This window comes from Salmo trutta, unplaced genomic scaffold (assembly GCF_901001165.1).
Source record: "Salmo trutta unplaced genomic scaffold, fSalTru1.1, whole genome shotgun sequence".
Classification (NCBI taxonomy): domain Eukaryota; kingdom Metazoa; phylum Chordata; class Actinopteri; order Salmoniformes; family Salmonidae; genus Salmo; species Salmo trutta.
The window spans coordinates 1,474,538-1,494,436 of NW_021823319.1; positions in this window are offsets into that span (position 1 = coordinate 1,474,538).

Sequence of the window (19,899 nt, forward strand, 5' to 3'; positions counted from 1 at the left end):
GGCCCGGCGTCGTCCTGGCTCTTCAGTGACAGTACCGTCACCTTAAGTACTGTCTCGGAGCAGTCATCACACTGTTGTATAGCCTATAGAGTCTATTGAGCCACCACATGGCAGTTACTGTAGCAACGACCACAGTCAAGCTGTTATGGTGGCTACTTTGAAGAATCTCAAATATAAAATATATTTTGATTTGTTTAACACTTTTTTGGTTTCTACATGATTCCATATGTGTTATTTCGTAGTTTTGATGTCTTCACTATTATTCTACAATGTAGAAAATAGTAAAAATAAAGAAAACCCTTGAATCAGTAGGTGTGTCCAAACTATTCCAAATATATAAATATAATAATAATAAATATTAAATATATATAATAAATATAATATGTGTCCAAATGTATTCCTTACAATGATGTGTATGATTCATTATGAGGGAGCTGTACACTAATACCTACAGGACAGGACCACTGATACCTACAGGACAGGACCACTAACACCTACAGGACAGGACCACTGATACCTACAGGACAGGACCACTGATACCTACAGGACAGGACCACTGATACCTACAGGACAGGACCACTAACACCTACAGGATCACTAATACCTACAGGACAGGATCACTAATACCTACAGGACCACTAACACCTACAGGACCACTAATACCTACAGGACAGGATCCCTGACACCTACAGGACAGGATCACTAACACTTACAGGACCACTAATAACTACAGGACAGGATCACTAATACCTACAGGACAGGACCACTAATACCTACAGGACCACTAACACCTACAGGACCACTAACACCTACAGGACCACTAACACCTACAGGACCACTAATACCTACAGGACCACTAATACCTACAGGACAGGATCCCTGACACCTACAGGACAGGATCACTAACACCTACAGGACAGGACCACTAATACCTACAGGACAGGATCACTAACACTTACAGAACCACTGATACCTACAGGACAGGATCACTAACACTTACAGAACCACTAATACCTACAGGACAGGACCACTAATACCTACAGGACAGGACCACTAATACCTACAGGACAGGACCACTAATACCTACAGGACAGGACCACTAACCTCTACAGGACAGGACCACTAACCTCTACAGGACAGGACCACTAATACCTACAGGACCACTAATACCTACAGGACCACTAATACCTACAGGACAGGACCACTGACACCTACAGAACCACTAATACCTACAGGACAGGATCCCTGATACCTACAGGACAGGATCACTAATATCTACAGGACAGGACCACTGATACCTACAGGACAGGATCACTAATACCTACAGGACAGGACCACTAATACCTACAGGACAGGACCACTAATACCTACAGGACAGGACCACTAATACCTACAGGACAGGATCCCTGATACCTACCACTTCAGAGCTATACCTCTTTGGAAGAGACCATCATTTGTTGTGTGTACATTGTCCTCACTGATCTAAGGTTGAAGGCATTGTGTTCTGTAGCTCAGACCTATAAGGTTTTGATGCTTGCTTCCCATTCTGTTTGTTTTTTTAAACTCGACAACTACCTTAACTCAACACCATGTGCTGTTGAGCAACAATCTAGGTTACAAATATGTATAACTGTCTCATGAAATCTAGGGTAGGTTGTTTGTTGTTGTTATTGACAAAGTGCATTATGTCCTGAATAATAACGCTAACTGTGAGTGCATTACTATGGCTGGGTTTAGAGATAAAAAAATCAAATGACAGATACAAGAGGTACTTCATAAACAGTACTTTTGATTATTGGACGTGATTAACATTAACGTCACAAGTCAACGAAGCGGAACAGATGTTGTCCACTGCTTTCCTCTGTCAGTAACAGCCTATTTAGAGGTCGCACCGAACCCAGACAGACATATAGCAGTAACAGCCTATTTAGAGGTCGCACCGAACCCAGACAGATATATAGTAGTAAACTAATGTGAATATCCCAAAGCGTAATGTGTTTATCCTAGTCACAATGGCTTGGTGTTTTAGAGCGGCACTGCATTCATCCACCCAATTCTCTGGTCCATTTAAAAGCCTTAGCCAGGACCTAATTCATTATCCACACGTTATGTTATTAGTGTATTATTGATGGAGCCTGGCCTTGGGCCAGTCCAGCCAGTCCATTTATTAGCTGATGGTGTGATGACAGACCAGACCACAGCAGCACGGTGGAATGGATGGAAGGTTGATTTGACATTCTAGAACCACGCCAGCAGCGTTCTAGTTCCATCAATTCTATACCGAGTGTACAAAACATTAAGAACACCTGCTCTTTCAATGACAGACTGACCAGGAGAATCCAGGTGAAAGATATGATCCCTTATAGATGTCACTTGTTAAATCCACTTCAATCAGTGTAGAAGAAGGGGAGGAGACAAATTAAATAAGGAATTGAGGCTGTTCTGAGTGCAAAAGGGTGCAAGTAACTCAATATTAGGAAGGTGTTCTTAATATTTTGTACACTCAGTGTAACCTGGCAGGAATGAAATGTGGAGAGCCAAGCTATAGGCTTCTGTAGCCATGCCGAAATGACAGTACAGCACAGCACCAAACCTACCGAGTCGATTTGTGATTTCTAGAATGTTCTCATTATACGTCCGGACTTTTCACTTTATTTTTTAAATAATTTATATCGTGTTAAATATTAGCCACTATCGGTATCCACCATCAGTTATACCACCATACATTAATAACTGTCCCTTTACTGTCAATTATACCCACATACATTAATAACTGTCAGTTATACCCACATACATTAATAACTGTCCCTTTACTGTCAATTATACCCACCATACATTAATAACTGTCCCTTTACTGTCAGTTATACCCACATACATTAATAACTGTCAGTTATACCCACATACATTAATTACTGTCACTTTACTGTCAGTTATACCCACATACATTAATAACTGTCAGTTATACCCACATACATTAATAACTGTCACTTTACTGTCAGTTATACCCACATACATTAATAACTGTCTCTTTACTGTCAGTTATACCCACACACATTAATAACTGTCCCTTTACTGTCAGTTATACCCACATACATTAATAACTGTCAGTTATACCCACATACATTAATTACTGTCACTTTACTGTCAGTTATACCCACATACATTAATAACTGTCAGTTATACCCACATACATTAATAACTGTCACTTTACTGTCAGTTATACCCACATACATTAACTGTCAGTTATACCCACATACATTAATAACTGTCACTTTACTGTCAGTTATACCCACATACATTAATAACTGTCACTTTACTGTCAGTTATACTTACATACATTAATAACTGTCAGTTATACCCACATACATTAATAACTGTCCCTTTACTGTCAGTTATACCCACATACATTAATTACTGTCACTTTACTGTCAGTTATACCCACATACATTAATAACTGTCACTTTACTGTCAGTTATACCCACATACATTAATAACTGTCAGTTATACCCACATACATTAATAACTGTCAGTTATACCACCATACATTAACTGTCACTTTACTGTCAGTTTCCTTACATTTTATATCATTCCATTACATAGTTAGTTTACCTTTCTTTCATCTGTCACATTAGTGTCTCTGCTAGGTAAAGCCCCGTCTTATCTCAGCTCACTGGTCACCATAGCAGCACCCACCCGTAGCACGCGCTCCAGCAGGTATATCTCTCTGGTCACCCCCAAAGCCAATTCCTCCTTTGGTCGCCTTTCCTTCCAGTTCTCTGCTGCCAATGACTGGAACGAACTACAAAAATCACTGAAGCTGGAGACTCATATCTCCCTCACTAGCTTTAAGCACCAGCTGTCAGAGCAGCTCACAGATCACTGCACCTGTACATAGCCCATCTGTAAACAGCCCATCCAACTACCTCATCCCCATACTGTTATTTATTTATTTTGCTCCTTTGCACCCCAGTATCTCAACTTCAACATTCATCTTCTGCACATCCTACCATTCCAGTGTTTAATTGCTATATATTGTAATTACTTCGCCACCATGGCCTATTTATTGCTTTACCTCTCTTATCCTACCTCATTTGCACTCACTGTATACAGACTTTTCTACTGTATTATTGACTGTATGTTTGTTTTACTCCATGTGTAACTCTGTGTTGTTGTTTGTGTCGAACTGCTTTGCTTTATCTTGGCCAGGTCACAGTTGTAAATGAGAACTTGTTCTCAACTAGCCTACCTGGTTAAATAAAGGACTTGTTCTCAACTGGCCTACCTGGTTAAATAAAGGACTTGTTCTCAACTAGCCTACCTGGTTAAATAAAGGTGAAATAAAAAATAAAAATAAAAAAAAGTTCGCTAGCAATAGTGGATCATATTAGGCTAACGTATTACAAGTTGTGAAATAATTTGGAACATGTAGCCTATTGGAATCGTTATGGAACGCAGACCATAGGTAGCAGTTTAAACATGGAGCCTGACGCACAACGACTGGAGCAACCTGGAGCCTGACACACGAGTCACGACGACTGGAGCAACCTGGAGCCTGACGCACGGGTCACGACCACTGGAGCCTGACGCACAGTTCACGACCACTGGAGCAACCTGGAGCCTGACGCACGGGTCACGAAGACTGGAGCAACCTGGAGCCTGACGCACGGGTCACGAAGACTGGAGCAACCTGGAGCTTGACGCACGACGACTGGAGCAACCTGGAGCCTGACGCACGGGTCACGAAGACTGGAGCAACCTGGAGCCTGACGCACGGGTCACGAAGACTGGAGCAACCTGGAGCTTGACACACGACGACTGGAGCAACCTGGAGCCTGACACACGACGACTGGAGCAACCTGGAGCCTGACGCACGGGTCACGATGACTGGAGCAACCTGGAGCCTGACGCACGGGTCACGAAGACTGGAGCAACCTGGAGCCTGACGCACGGGTCACGACGACTGGAGCAACCTGGAGCCTGACGCACGGGTCACGATCACTGGAGCAACCTGGAGCCTGACGCACGGGTCACGACGACTGGAGCAACCTGGAGCCTGACGCACGGTTCACGAAGACTGGAGCAACCTGGAGCCTGACGCACGGGTCACGACGACTGGAGCAACCTGGAGCCTGACGCACGGTTCACGAAGACTGGAGCAACTTGGAGCCTGACGCACGGTTCACGAAGACTGGAGCAACTTGGAGCCTGACGCACGGGTCACGACGACTGGAGCAACCTGGAGCCTGACGCATGACGACTGGAGCAACCTGGAGCCTGACGCACGGGTCACGATGACTGGAGCAACCTGGAGCCTGACGCACGGGTCACGCTCACTGGAGCAACCTGGAGCCTGACGCACGGGTCACGATGACTGGAGCAACCTGGAGCCTGACGCACGGGTCACGAAGACTGGAGCAACCTGGAGCCTGACGCACGGGTCACGACGACTGGAGCAACCTGGAGCCTGACGCACGGGTCACGATCACTGGAGCAACCTGGAGCCTGACGCACGGGTCACGACGACTGGAGCAACCTGGAGCCTGACGCACGGTTCACGAAGACTGGAGCAACCTGGAGCCTGACGCACGGGTCACGACGACTGGAGCAACCTGGAGCCTGACGCACGGTTCACGAAGACTGGAGCAACTTGGAGCCTGACGCACGGTTCACGAAGACTGGAGCAACTTGGAGCCTGACGCACGGGTCACGACGACTGGAGCAACCTGGAGCCTGACGCATGACGACTGGAGCAACCTGGAGCCTGACGCACGGGTCACGATGACTGGAGCAACCTGGAGCCTGACGCACGGGTCACGATCACTGGAGCAACCTGGAGCCTGACGAACGGGTCACGACCACTGGAGCAACCTGGAGCCTGACGCACGGGTCACAACGACTGGAGCAACCTGGAGCCTGACGCACGGGTCACGAAGACTGGAGCCTGACGCACGGGTCACGACGACTGGAGCAACCTGGAGCCTGACGCACGGGTCACGAAGACTGGAGCCTGACGCACGGGTCACGACGACTGGAGCAACCTGGAGCCTGACGCACGGTTCACGACGACTGGAGCAACCTGGAGCCTGACGCACGGGTCACGAAGACTGGAGCAACCTGGAGCCTGATGCACGGGTCACGACGACTGGAGCAACCTGGAGCCTGACGCACAGGTCACAAAGACTGGAGCAACCTGGAGCCTGACGCACGGGTCACGAAGACTGGAGCCTGACGCACGGGTCACGACGACTGGAGATACCTGGAGCCTGACGCACGGTTCACGACGACTGGAGCAACCTGGAGCCTGACGCACGGGTCACGAAGACTGGAGCAACCTGGAGCCTGACGCACGGGTCACGACGACTGGAGCAACCTGGAGCCTGACGCACGGTTCACGACGACTGGAGCAACCTGGAGCCTGACGCACGGGTCACGAAGACTGGAGCAACCTGGAGCCTGACGCACGGGTCACGACGACTGGAGCAACCTGGAGCCTGACGCACGGGTCACGACGACTGGAGCAACCTGGAGCCTGACGCACGGGTCACAAAGACTGGAGCAACCTGGAGCCTGACGCACGGGTCACGAAGACTGGAGCCTGACGCACGGGTCACGACGACTGGAGATACCTGGAGCCTGACGCACGGTTCACGACGACTGGAGCAACCTGGAGCCTGACGCACGGGTCACAAAGACTGGAGCAACCTGGAGCCTGACGCACGGTTCACGATGACTGGAGCAACCTGGAGCCTGACGCACGGGTCACAAAGACTGGAGCAACCTGGAGCCTGACGCACGACGACTGGAGCAACCTGGAGCCTGACGCACGGGTCACGACCACTGGAGCAACCTGGAGCCTGACGCACGGTTCACGATGACTGGAGCAACCTGGAGCCTTACGCACGGGTCACGACAACTGGAGCAACCTGGAGCCTGACGCACGACGACTGGACCAACCTGGAGCCTGACGCACGGTTCACAAAGACTGGAGCAACCTGCAGCCTGACGCACGGTTCACGAAGACTGGAGCAACCTGGAGCCTGACGCACGACGACTGGACCAACCTGGAGCCTGACGCACGGGTCACGACCACTGGAGCCTGACGCACGGTTCACGAAGACTGGAGCAACCTGGAGCCTGACGCACGGGTCACGATGACTGGAGCAACCTGGAGCCTGACGCACGGTTCACAAAGACTGGAGCAACCTGGAGCCTGATGCACGGGTCACAAAGACTGGAGCAACCTGGAGCCTGACGCACGGGTCACAAAGACTGGAGCAACCTGGAGCCTGACGCACGACCACTGGAGCAACCTGGAGCCTGACGCACGGGTCACGACCACTGGAGCAACCTGGAGCCTGACGCACGGGTCACGACCACTGGACCAACCTGGAGCCTGACGCACGGGTCACGATGACTGGAGCAACCTGCAGCCTGACGCACGGTTCACGACGACTGGAGCCTGACGCACGGATCACGACGACTGGACCGTTGTCATCACAGTTCCATGATTAGTGAGGATTATCAGGGTAGATTTATAGGACTACTGTTCAACCCCTATTGAACACTTTTCTCACCTTCAAATATTTCATGGGTTGAGCAATTGAATTTGGCAACTTGCAGGGTGAATCAAACCCCTGTATTTTTGATTCACAAATATATTTTGTGCGTAAAGGCTCTCCAAACTTTTTTAAATTATTATTCATAAATACTTTCCTAACTCTAAAATAATCTACAAGATCAGAGTATTTTTTTAATCTACCAATTGGTGCTGAAATGGAGATGAATATGCAAATATTTAGATGGCTTTCATTCATTGATTTGTAATATTCTGAACCCTTTCTCTCCATATAATCTAGTGAGTCTGTCGACAAAATGCTAACTAAAAAGGTACACCATATTTAAAGGGATGGCTTTAGATAAATGTACTGAAAACGTGATTAAATGAAAACTCCAGGAGAAAATCTGTTGGCCAGCAAGTAGGAGGGTTTTCACCGGTAGAATTACATTTATTCAGCAAAAGAACCACGCCAGCAAAGCCTGTCATGCACCTTCATAAGGTAAGTCTGAATACCAACTATCGAGAAGTACGTAAAAAGGTGTGCGTAAGAAAGGCGTAAATGTCCTAAGTCTGAATCGGGCCCGTGTGATTTTACATTATTAATGACAGTGCAGAGAGGGTCCTTTAGAATACATTCAGGCCGATGTATAATGGTGTTACTATTGATCATCTGTCCTGGTATAAAGGACATCACGCTGCAGCAGATGGTAACCTGGAGTCCTGGTATAAAGGAAGTCACGCTGCAGCAGATGGTGACCTGGAGTCCTGGTATAAAGGACGTCAAGCTGCAGCAGATGGTGACCTGGAGTCCTGGTATAAAGGACGTCACACTGCAGCAGATGGTGACCTGGAGTCCTGGTATAAAGGACGTCGAGCTGCAGCAGATGGTGACCTGGAAGGTTCGAAAAATACAAGGCCAGAGCACCCTTCTCCTGGTCCCCTCAGAGACATCCAGTCAGGCCAGAGCACCCTTCTCCTGGTCCCCTCAGAGACATCCAGTCAGGCCAGAGCACCCTTCTCCTGGTCCCCTCAGAGACATCCAGTCAGGCCAGAGCACCCTTCTCCTGGTCCCCTCAGAGATATCCAGTCAGGCCAGAGCACCCTTCTCCTGGACCCCTCACATCCAGTCAGGCCAGAGCACCCTTCTCCTGGACCCCTCACATCCAGTCAGGCCAGAGCACCCTTCTCCTGGACCCCTCACATCCAGTCAGGCCAGAGCACCCTTCTCCTAGTCCCCTCAAACACATCCAGTCAGGCCAGAGCACCCTTCTCCTGGACCCCTCACATCCAGTCAGGCCAGAGCACCCTTCTCCTAGTCCCCTCAAATACATCCAGTCAGGCCAGAGCACCCTTCTCCTGGTCCCCTCAGAGACATCCAGTCAGGCCAGAGCACCCTTCTCCTGGTCCCCTCAGAGACATCCAGTCAGGCCAGAGCATCCTTCTCCTCAGTAATTGGTAGGAAATATTAATTTCATCCAATCTCTTTTATTAGTCTGCAGGTAGTATGGTGCTGTTACTAGAGGTTGGAATACTGGTCATTGTCTGAGTCGCTGAGTCAGTCCTCCCAGCTCTTGACCCTGATGCTTTTACTAGAGGTTGGAGTGCTGGTCATTGTCTGAGTCGCTGAGTCAGTCCCCCAGCTCTTGTCCCTGTTAACATGCTTTTACTAGGAGGTTGGAGTGCTGGTTATTGTCTGAGTCGCTGAGTCAGTCCCCCAGCTCTTGTCCCTGTTAACATGCTTTTACTAGAGGTTGGAGTGCTGGTCATTGTCTGAGTCACTGAGTCAGTCCTCCCAGCTCTTGACCCTGATGCTTTTACTAGAGGTTGGAGTGCTGGTCATTGTCTGAGTCGCTGAGTCAGTCCCTCAGCTCTTGTCCCTGTTAATATGCTTTAACTAGAGGTTGGAGTGCTGGTTATTGTCTGAGTCAGTCCCTCAGCTCTTGTCCCTGTTAATATGCTTTAACTAGAGGTTGGAGTGCTGGTTATTGTCTGAGTCGCTGAGTCAGTCCCCCAGCTCTTGACCCTGATGCTGTTACTAGAGGTTGGAGTGCTGGTCATTGTCTGAGTCGCTGAGTCAGTCCCCCAGCTCTTGTCCCTGTTAACATGCTTTTACTAGAGGTTGGAGTGCTGGTCATTGTCTGAGTCGCTGAGTCAGTCCCTCAGCTCTTGTCCCTGTTAATATGCTTTAACTAGAGGTTGGAGTGCTGGTTATTGTCTGAGTCGCTGAGTCAGTCCCCCAGCTCTTGTCTTTGTTAACATGCTTTTACTAGAGGTTGGAGTGCTGGTTATTGTCTGAGTCGCTGAGTCAGTCCCCCAGCTCTTGTCCCTGTTAACATGCTTTTACTAGAGGTTGGAGTGCTGGTCATTGTCTGAGTCGCTGAGTCAGTCCCCCAGCTCTTGTCCCTGTTAACATGCTTTTACTAGGAGGTTGGAGTGCTGGTTATTGTCTGAGTCGCTGAGTCAGTCCCCCAGCTCTTGTCCCTGTTAACATGCTTTTACTAGAGGTTGGAGTGCTGGTCATTGTCTGAGTCACTGAGTCAGTCCTCCCAGCTCTTGACCCTGATGCTTTTACTAGAGGTTGGAGTGCTGGTCATTGTCTGAGTCGCTGAGTCAGTCCCTCAGCTCTTGTCCCTGTTAATATGCTTTAACTAGAGGTTGGAGTGCTGGTTATTGTCTGAGTCAGTCCCTCAGCTCTTGTCCCTGTTAATATGCTTTAACTAGAGGTTGGAGTGCTGGTTATTGTCTGAGTCGCTGAGTCAGTCCCCCAGCTCTTGACCCTGATGCTGTTACTAGAGGTTGGAGTGCTGGTCATTGTCTGAGTCGCTGAGTCAGTCCCCCAGCTCTTGTCCCTGTTAACATGCTTTTACTAGAGGTTGGAGTGCTGGTCATTGTCTGAGTCGCTGAGTCAGTCCCTCAGCTCTTGTCCCTGTTAATATGCTTTAACTAGAGGTTGGAGTGCTGGTTATTGTCTGAGTCGCTGAGTCAGTCCCCCAGCTCTTGTCTTTGTTAACATGCTTTTACTAGAGGTTGGAGTGCTGGTTATTGTCTGAGTCGCTGAGTCAGTCCCCCAGCTCTTGTCCCTGTTAACATGCTTTTACTAGAGGTTGGAGTGCTGGTCATTGTCTGAGTCGCTGAGTCAGTCCCCCAGCTCTTGTCCCTGTTAACATGCTTTTACTAGGAGGTTGGAGTGCTGGTTATTGTCTGAGTCGCTGAGTCAGTCCCCCAGCTCTTGTCCCTGTTAACATGCTTTTACTAGAGGTTGGAGTGCTGGTCATTGTCTGAGTCACTGAGTCAGTCCTCCCAGCTCTTGACCCTGATGCTTTTACTAGAGGTTGGAGTGCTGGTCATTGTCTGAGTCGCTGAGTCAGTCCCTCAGCTCTTGTCCCTGTTAATATGCTTTAACTAGAGGTTGGAGTGCTGGTTATTGTCTGAGTCAGTCCCTCAGCTCTTGTCCCTGTTAATATGCTTTAACTAGAGGTTGGAGTGCTGGTTATTGTCTGAGTCGCTGAGTCAGTCCCCCAGCTCTTGACCCTGATGCTGTTACTAGAGGTTGGAGTGCTGGTCATTGTCTGAGTCGCTGAGTCAGTCCCCCAGCTCTTGTCCCTGTTAACATGCTTTTACTAGAGGTTGGAGTGCTGGTCATTGTCTGAGTCGCTGAGTCAGTCCCTCAGCTCTTGTCCCTGTTAATATGCTTTAACTAGAGGTTGGAGTGCTGGTTATTGTCTGAGTCGCTGAGTCAGTCCCCCAGCTCTTGTCCCTGTTAACCCCTTAATGCAACATTATGGATATGTTTTTCTCTGGTCAAAAGTAGTGCACTATGTAGGGAATAGGGTGCCATTTCATAGGGTGCCATTACACACTAGTCTCTATACAAAGTATCCATTAAATATTGCAGTCTACACACTAGTCTCTATACAAAGTATCCATTAAATATTGCAGTCTACACACTAGTCTCTATACAAAGTATCCATTAAATATTGTAGTCTACACACTAGTCTCTATACAAAGTCTCAGAGTAGTCCACACACTAGTCTCTATACAAAGTCTCAGAGTAGTCCACACACTAGTCTCTATACAAAGTCTCAGAGTAGTCCACACACTAGTCTCTATACAAAGTCTCAGAGTAGTCCACACACTAGTCTCTATACAAAGTCTCAGAGTAGTCCACACACTAGTCTCTATACAAAGTCTCAGAGTAGTCCACTATTCAATCTATTCCACACATTCAATGACTCGATAAACAATATATATACACAACATAAGAAGTGAGAAAAAAACGTATGGTGGCTTTTGGATCAAAACAACAACCATGAAATGCTTTGTTGCTTTATAATGCCCTAGTCATGGACCAGAGAGAGCTCTGGGTGTCTGAGAAAAGGGAAGGGGCAGGCGTCGTGTAAAAGCCTGTGAAATTGGACCGTACGTGGCCTTTCATCTTCTAAGGAAGGCAGGCGTCGTCGTGTAAAAGCCGGTGAAATGGGACTGCACATTATTACATTTTCCCAACTATAATGACTCCTTTATCATCACCATAGAAAAATATATCAAAAGATGCTTCGCTTTGACAAAGAAAAGCATTACAGTAATGCATTACTGCTTTGTCCATAAGTAGTCTTAACCTCTTGGGGGGAAAAAAACCCATTTTGGATGAACAGAACAGTGCAGGTAAGAAAAGCTAGTGTCATTGTAGTGGAGAGTTCCATGTTCTAACCCGGAACCCGGAACACGGAACCTTCAGCCTTTATTGTGATTTTAACCTGGATCATTTTTTTTTTATGTAAATGTTTTCTCCAGATGATGCACTTTACTACATTTAATTATCTAATAATTTCAAAACAATCAATCAGTGCCTTCAGAAAGTATTCATAGTCCCTTTGACTTACACCACATTTTGTTGTGTTACAGCCTGAAATCAAAATAGATTAAATGTTTTTTTTTCCCCCCTCACCCATCTACACACACAATACCCCATAATGACATCACAATACCCCATAATGACATCACAATACCCCATAATGACATCACAATACCCCATAACGGCAAAGTAAAAACATGTTTTTAGAAATGTTTGCAAATGTATTGAAAATGAAATACAGAAATATATAATTTATATTAGTATTCACACCCCTGACTCAATACATGTTAGAATCACCTTTGGCAGCAATTACAGCCGTGTCTTTCTGGTTAAGTGTCTAAAAGCTTTTTGTACATCTGGATTGTAAAATATTGCATTGGGGCAAGTAGCGTTCTCCTGGCATCCAACAAACCCTACAGACCTAACGAGTCACAGCTATTTCACTCCAGTCCTAACGAGTCACAGCTATTTCACTACAGACCTAACGAGTCACAGCCATTTCACTACAGTCCTAACGAGTCACAGCTATTTCACTCCAGTCCTAACGAGTCACAGCTATTTCACTCCAGTCCTAACGAGTCACAGCTATTTCCACACTTTCCAGTTGTGTCAAATACCAGAAATAAATGTACTGACAACTTCAGTGCCCCGTAATGGCGTGTGCGTGCGCATGCTCAGTAATCACAGTAGAAGTCCTTCCGATGCTCTTCCTGACGCTCTGTCTGCTTCACCGGTTAGAGTAAACAGAATGTTCACCGTGAGGTTAGACTCTCAGAAACAAAACAATTCACTGTCTAGGGCCCTTACCAAGCCAAACAGGCCTGCTGCTCAGAAAATATTCTAGTTTAGTGTGTTGACCTCTCTGTGGTGTTACCCTGTGTACCCTGTCATAACTACATCTACAGGAGCTGGCTGAGCTGGATGGGGTCAAAGGTCAAACCACTCTTCCTGTCTAGCTTACTTTTCAGACAGCAGCAAGACTCAGCATTACCGAATCATTTTGTCCAAACTAAGGTGTTAGATTCAATCCTATTGCCTCTTTTCGACTATGCACCTTTTAAAGGCAATGTTTCTGCGTTCGCGAAGACTGCATTCACTGTTAACGCTGCTTTTGGTCGGCTCGACTTGGAAACAAGTTTTGAATGTCAATCGCATTATAACACAGACCTTCCTATGGTCCGGATTGAATCTACACATTTACATTTTACATTTTAGTCATTTAGCAGACGCTCTTATCCAGAGCGACTAACAGTAGTGAAGGCATACATTTCATACATTTCTTTATTTTTTATTTTTTTAGTACTGGCACCCCGTGGGAATCGAACCCACAACCCTGGCGTTGTAAACACCATGCTCTACCAACTGAGCCACAGGGAAGGATTTCCAGGCTGGTATAGAACAGGAAACTGTCAGCTGACAGCCTGTTAACGTGGAAACCGTGGAAAAAGGAAATTCCAGGAGAACTTCATAAAACACAAACAAATATATATCTCTGTAAAGATCTACCTGAGACAGAACGACATCTAGGCCAAGGCTCATACATCAAATGAAAATCATGAAATGCTTACTTACAAGCCCTTAACCAACAGAGCAGTTCAAGAAAGAGTTAAGAAAATATTTAACAAATAAACGAAAGTACAAAATTACAAAAAGTAACAATAAAATAACAATAACGAGGCTATATACAGGGTGTTATGGTACAGAGTCAATGTGGAGGCTATATACAGGGTGTTACGGTACAGAGTCAATGTGGAGGCTATATACAGGGTGTTACGGTACAGAGTCCATGTGGAGGCTATATACAGGGTGTTACGGTACAGAGTCAATGTGGAGGCTATATACAGGGGGTACCGGTACAGAGTCAATGTGGAGGCTATATACAGGGTGTTACGGTACAGAGTCAATGTGGAGGCTATATACAGGGGGTACCGGTACAGAGTCAATGTGGAGGCTATATACAGGGTGTTACGGTACAGAGTCAATGTGGAGGCTATATACAGGGTGTTACGGTACAGAGTCAATGTGGAGGCTATATACAGGGGGTACCGGTACAGAGTCAATGTGGAGGCTATATACAGGGGGTACCGGTACAGAGTCAATGTGGAGGCTATATACAGGGGGGTACCGGTACAGAGTCAATGTGGAGGCTATATACAGGGGGTACCGGTACAGAGTCAATGTGGAGGCTATATACAGGGGGTACCGGTACAGAGTCAATGTGGAGGCTATATACAGGGTGTGCCGGTACAGAGTCAATGTGGAGGCTATATACAGGGTGTGCCGGTACAGAGTCAATGTGGAGACTATATACAGGGAGGTACCGGTACAGAGTCAATGTGGAGGCTATATACAGGGGGTACCGGTACAGAGTCAATGTGGAGGCTATATACAGGGTGTTACGGTACAGAGTCAATGTGGAGGCTATATACAGGGGGTACCGGTACAGAGTCAATGTGGAGGCTATATACAGGGGGTACCGGTACTGATTCATCGTGCGGGGGTGCAGGTTAGTCGAGGTAATTAGTACATGTAGGTGGGGGTGAAGTGACTATGCATAGATAATAAACAGTGAGTAGCAGCAGTGTACAAAACAAATGGAGGGGGGTCAATGTAAATAGTCCGGTGGCCATTTGATTAGCTGTTCAGGAGTCTTATGGCTTGGGGGTAGAAGCTGTGAAGGAGCCTTTTGGTGCTAGACTTGGCGCTCCGGTACCACTTGCCGTGCGGTAGCAGAGAAAACAGTATATGACTTGGGTGACTAGAGTCTCTGACAATTTTTTGGCCTTTCCTCTGACACCGCCTATTATATAGGTCCTGGACGGCAGGAAGCTTGGCCCCAGTGACGTACTTGGCCATACGCACTACCCTCTGTAGCGCCTTACGGTCAGATGTCGAGCAGTTGCCATACCTGGCAGTGATGCAACCGGTCAGGATGCGCTCAGTGGTGCAGCTGTAGAACTTTTTGAGGATCTGGGGACCCAAGACAAATCTTTTCAGTCTTCTGAGGGGGGAAAGGTGTTGTCGTGTCCTCTTAACGACGGTCCTGGTGTGTTTGGACCATGATAGTTCGTTGGTGAGGGAACTTGAAACTCTCGACACGCTCCACTACAGCCCCGTCGATGTGAATGGGGGCCTGTTCGGCCCGCCTTTTCCTGTAGTCCATGATCAGCTCCTTTTGTCTTGCTCACATTGAAGGAGAGGTTGTTATCCTGTCACCTCACTGCCAGGTCTCTGACCTCCTCCCTATAGGCTGTCTCATCGTTGTCAGTGATCAGGCCTACCACTGTTGTGTCGTCAGCAAACTTAATGATGGTGTTGGAGTCGTGTTTGGCCACGCAGTCGTGGGTGAACAGGGAGCACTGCAGGGGACTAAGTACACACCCCTGAGGGGCTCCAGTGTTGAGGATCAGCGTGGCGGATGTGTTGTTATCTACCCTTACCACCTGGGGGCGGCCCGTCAGGAAGTCCAGGATCCAGTTGCAGAGGGAGGTGTTTAGTCCCAGGGTCCTTAGCTTAGTGATGAGCTTTGTGGGCACTATGGTGTTGATCGCTGAGCTGTAGTCAATTAACAGCATTCTCATAGGTGTTCCTTTTGTCCAGGTGGGAAAGGGCAGTGTGGAGTGCGATTGAGATTGCGTCATCTGTGGATCTTTTGGGGTGGTATGCGAATTGGAGTGGGTCTAGGGTATCCGGGATGATGCTGTTGATGTGAGCCATGACCAGCCTTTTCAAAGCACTTCATGGCTACTGATGTGAGTGCTACGGGTCGGTAGTCATTTAGGCAGGTTACCTTAGTATTCTTGGGCACAGGGACTATGGTGGTCTGCTTGAAACATGCTGGTATTACAGACTCAGTCAGGGTGAGGTTGAAAATGTCAGTGAAGACACTTGCCAGTTGGTCCACACATGCTTTGAGTACGCGTCCTGGTAATCCGTCTGTCCTGGTAATCCGTCTGTCCTGGTAACCCGTCTGTCCTGGTAACCCGTCTGTCCTGGTAACCCGTCTGGCCCCGTGGCTTTGTGAATGTTGACCTGTTTAAAGGTCTTGTTCACATCGGCTACCGAGAGCGTTTTCACACAGTCGTCCAGAACAGCTGGTGCTCTCGTGCATGCTTCAGTGTTGCTTGCCTTGAAGCGAGCATAAAAGGCATTTAGCTCATCTGGTAGGCTCGCGTCACTCGGTAGCTCTGGTAATCCACCTGGGTTTCTCTTTGTAGTCCGTAATAGTTTTCAAGCCCTGCCACATCCGACGAGCGTCAGAGCTGGTGTAGTAGGATTCAATCTTAATCCTGTATTGACGCTTTGCTTGTTTGATGGTTTGTCTGAGGGCATAGCGGGATTTCTTATAAGCGTCCGGATTAGTGTCCCGCTGCTTGAAAGCGGCTGCTCTAGCCTTTAGCTTGATGCGGATGTTGCCTGTAATCCATGGCTTCTGGTTGGGATATGTACGTACAGTCACTGTGGGGACGACGTCGTCGATGCACTTATTGATGAAGCCGTTGACTGAGGTGGTGTACTCCTCAATGCCATTGGGTTAATCCCGGGAACATATTCCAGTTTGTGCTAGCAAAACAGTCCTGTAGCGTAGAATCCGCGTCATCTGACTACTTCCGTATTGATCGAGTCACTGGTACTTCCTGCTTTAGTTTTTGCTTGTAAGCAGGAACCAGGAGGATAGAATTATGGTGATATTTGTACACGTCTCTGTGTGTGGAGTAAAGGTGGTCTAGAGTTTTTTTTCCTCTGGTTGCACATGTGACATGCTGGTAGGAATTAAGTAAAACGGATGTTTGCCTGCATTAAAGTCCCCGGCCACCAGGAGCGCCACTTCTGGATGAGCATTTTCTTGTTTGCTTATGGCCTTATACAGCTGGTTGAGAGCGGTCTTGGTGCCAGCATCAGTTTGTGGCGGTAAATAGACGGCTACGAATAATATAGATGAGAACTCTCTTGGTAGATAGTGTGGTCTACAGCTTATCATAAGGTACTCTACCTCAGGCGAGCAATACCTCGAGGTTCTTTAATATTAGACATCGCGTACCAGCTGTTATTGACAAATAGACACACACCTCCACCCCTCGTCTTACCAGACGTAGCTTCTCTGTCCTGCCGGATAATCATTGGTAGGATAATCTTGATCGTAGGTCATCGATTGTATTTTCCAATGATTGCACGTTGGCCAATAGAACGGATGGCAGTGGGGGTTTACTCGCTCGCCTACGAATTCTCAGAAGGCAGCCCGACCGCCGCCCCCTTTTTCTCCGTCTCTTCGCGAAAATGACAGGGATTTGGGCCTGTTCCCAGGAAAGCAGTAAATCTTTCACGTCGGACTCGTCGGACTCGTTAAAGGAAAAAGCTTCTTCCAGTTCAAGGTGAGTAATCGCTGTTCTGATGTCCAGAAGTTATTTTCAGTCATAAGAGACGGTAGCAGCAACTTTATGTATAAAATAAGTTTAAAAAAAATAAGTTACAAACAACGCAAAAAAACAAACATAATATAAACACAGTTGGTTGGGAGCACGTAAAACATCAGCCATCCTCTCCAGCGCCATACATCATTACACTGTAACGGTCAGGGGTCAGGGGTCATACATCATTACACTGTAACGGTCAGGGGTCATTCATCATTACACTGTAACGGTCATATAGGTTTCCAGCCTGGACTCCAGACGTCACAGGTTTCCAGCCTGGTGGCTGGAGAAAGAATGGCCAGTAGAACATTCAGTAGGTCAGCCTGGCAGTCCAGCCTGCTCCATTCAGTAGGTCAGCCTGGCAGTCCAGCCTGCTCCATTCAGTAGGTCAGCCTGGCAGTCCAGCCTGCTCCATTCAGTAGGTCAGCCTGGCAGTCCAGCCTGCTCCATTCAGTAGGTCAGCCTGGCAGTCCAGCCTGCTCCATTCAGTAGGTCAGCCTGGCAGTCCAGCCTGCTCCATTCAGTAGGTCAGCTTGGCAGTCCAGCCTGCTCCATTCAGTAGGTCAGCCTGGCAGTCCAGCCTGCTCCATTCAGTAGGTCAGCCTGGCAGTCCAGGCTGCTCCATTCAGTAGGTCAGCCTGGCAGTCCAGGCTGCTCCATTCAGTAGGTCAGCCTGGCAGTCCAGGCTGCTCCATTCAGTAGGTCAGCCTGGCAGTCCAGCCTGCTCCATTCAGTAGGTCAGCCTGGCAGTCCAGCCTGGCAGTCCAGCCTGCTCCATTCAGTAGATCAGCCTGGCAGTCCAGCCTGCTCTCCCTCTGTATCTCTCTCTCTTTCACACACAGCAGCTCTAACAAGGCTCTGTCCCATAGAATTACTTTATTATTGTAGTCAATATATTTCTATGGTCTGTCCCGGAGTCCCTTGTCCCGTCTGTCCAGATCTCCTCAGGTCAGATGTCCACCTTAGAGGGTCAGGTCAAGGCCCAGTGGACAGTCTCCATAGTCACAGCCTTACAGGTCCAGGGTCAGAGGCCTGGTGTCACCGTTGAAGTTATGACCTTTAACCTTCCACTTGTTATGCTATTAGTTACAGGTGACTGAGCTAGCCTCTTATAGATGGGCTGGGTCTATCAATGGGTAGAGAGAGGGAAATTCAGAAACTCTTGGAGGAAAATGGAATTAAATAAAATAAACATCTTTATTGTTAAACGTAGTCTCCCTTTTTAGCTCAGTAAAGCAAAGAGCACAAACTCCCATGACTCCCTGGACAGCAGTGGCAATAGTTACTGAGTCGACTATCCTGGTTCAATAAATACATAGTTACTGAGTCGACTATCCTGGTTCAATAAATACATAGCTACTGAGTCGACTATCCTGGTTCAATAAATACATAGCTACTGAGTCGACTATCCCGGTTCAATAAATACATAGTTACTGAGTCGACTATCCCGGTTCAATAAATACATAGTTACTGAGTCGACTATCCCGGTTCAATAAATACATAGTTACTGAGCCGACTATCCCGGTTCAATAAATACATAGTTACTTAGTCGACTATCCCGGTTCAATAAATACATAGTTACTTAGTCGACTATCCCGGTTCAATAAATACATAGTTACTTAGTCGACTATCCCGGTTCAATAAATACATAGCTACTGAGTCGACTATCCCGGTTCAATAAATACATAGCTACTGAGTCGACTATCCCGGTTCAATAAATACATAGCTACTGAGTCGACTATCCCGGTTCAATAAATACATAGCTACTGAGTCGACTATCCCGGTTCAATAAATACATAGCTACTGAGTCGACTATCCCGGTTCAATAAATACATAGCTACTGAGTCGACTATCCCGGTTCAATAAATACATAGTTACTGAGTCGACTATGCGGTTCAATAAATACATAGTTACTGAGTCGACTATCCTGGTTCAATAAATACATAGTTACTGAGTCGACCATCCCGGTTCAATAAATACATAGTTACTGAGTCGACTATCCTGGTTCAATAAATACATAGTTACTGAGCCCGAATATCCTGGTTCAAGAAATACAATGAAACAGGGATAGGTAT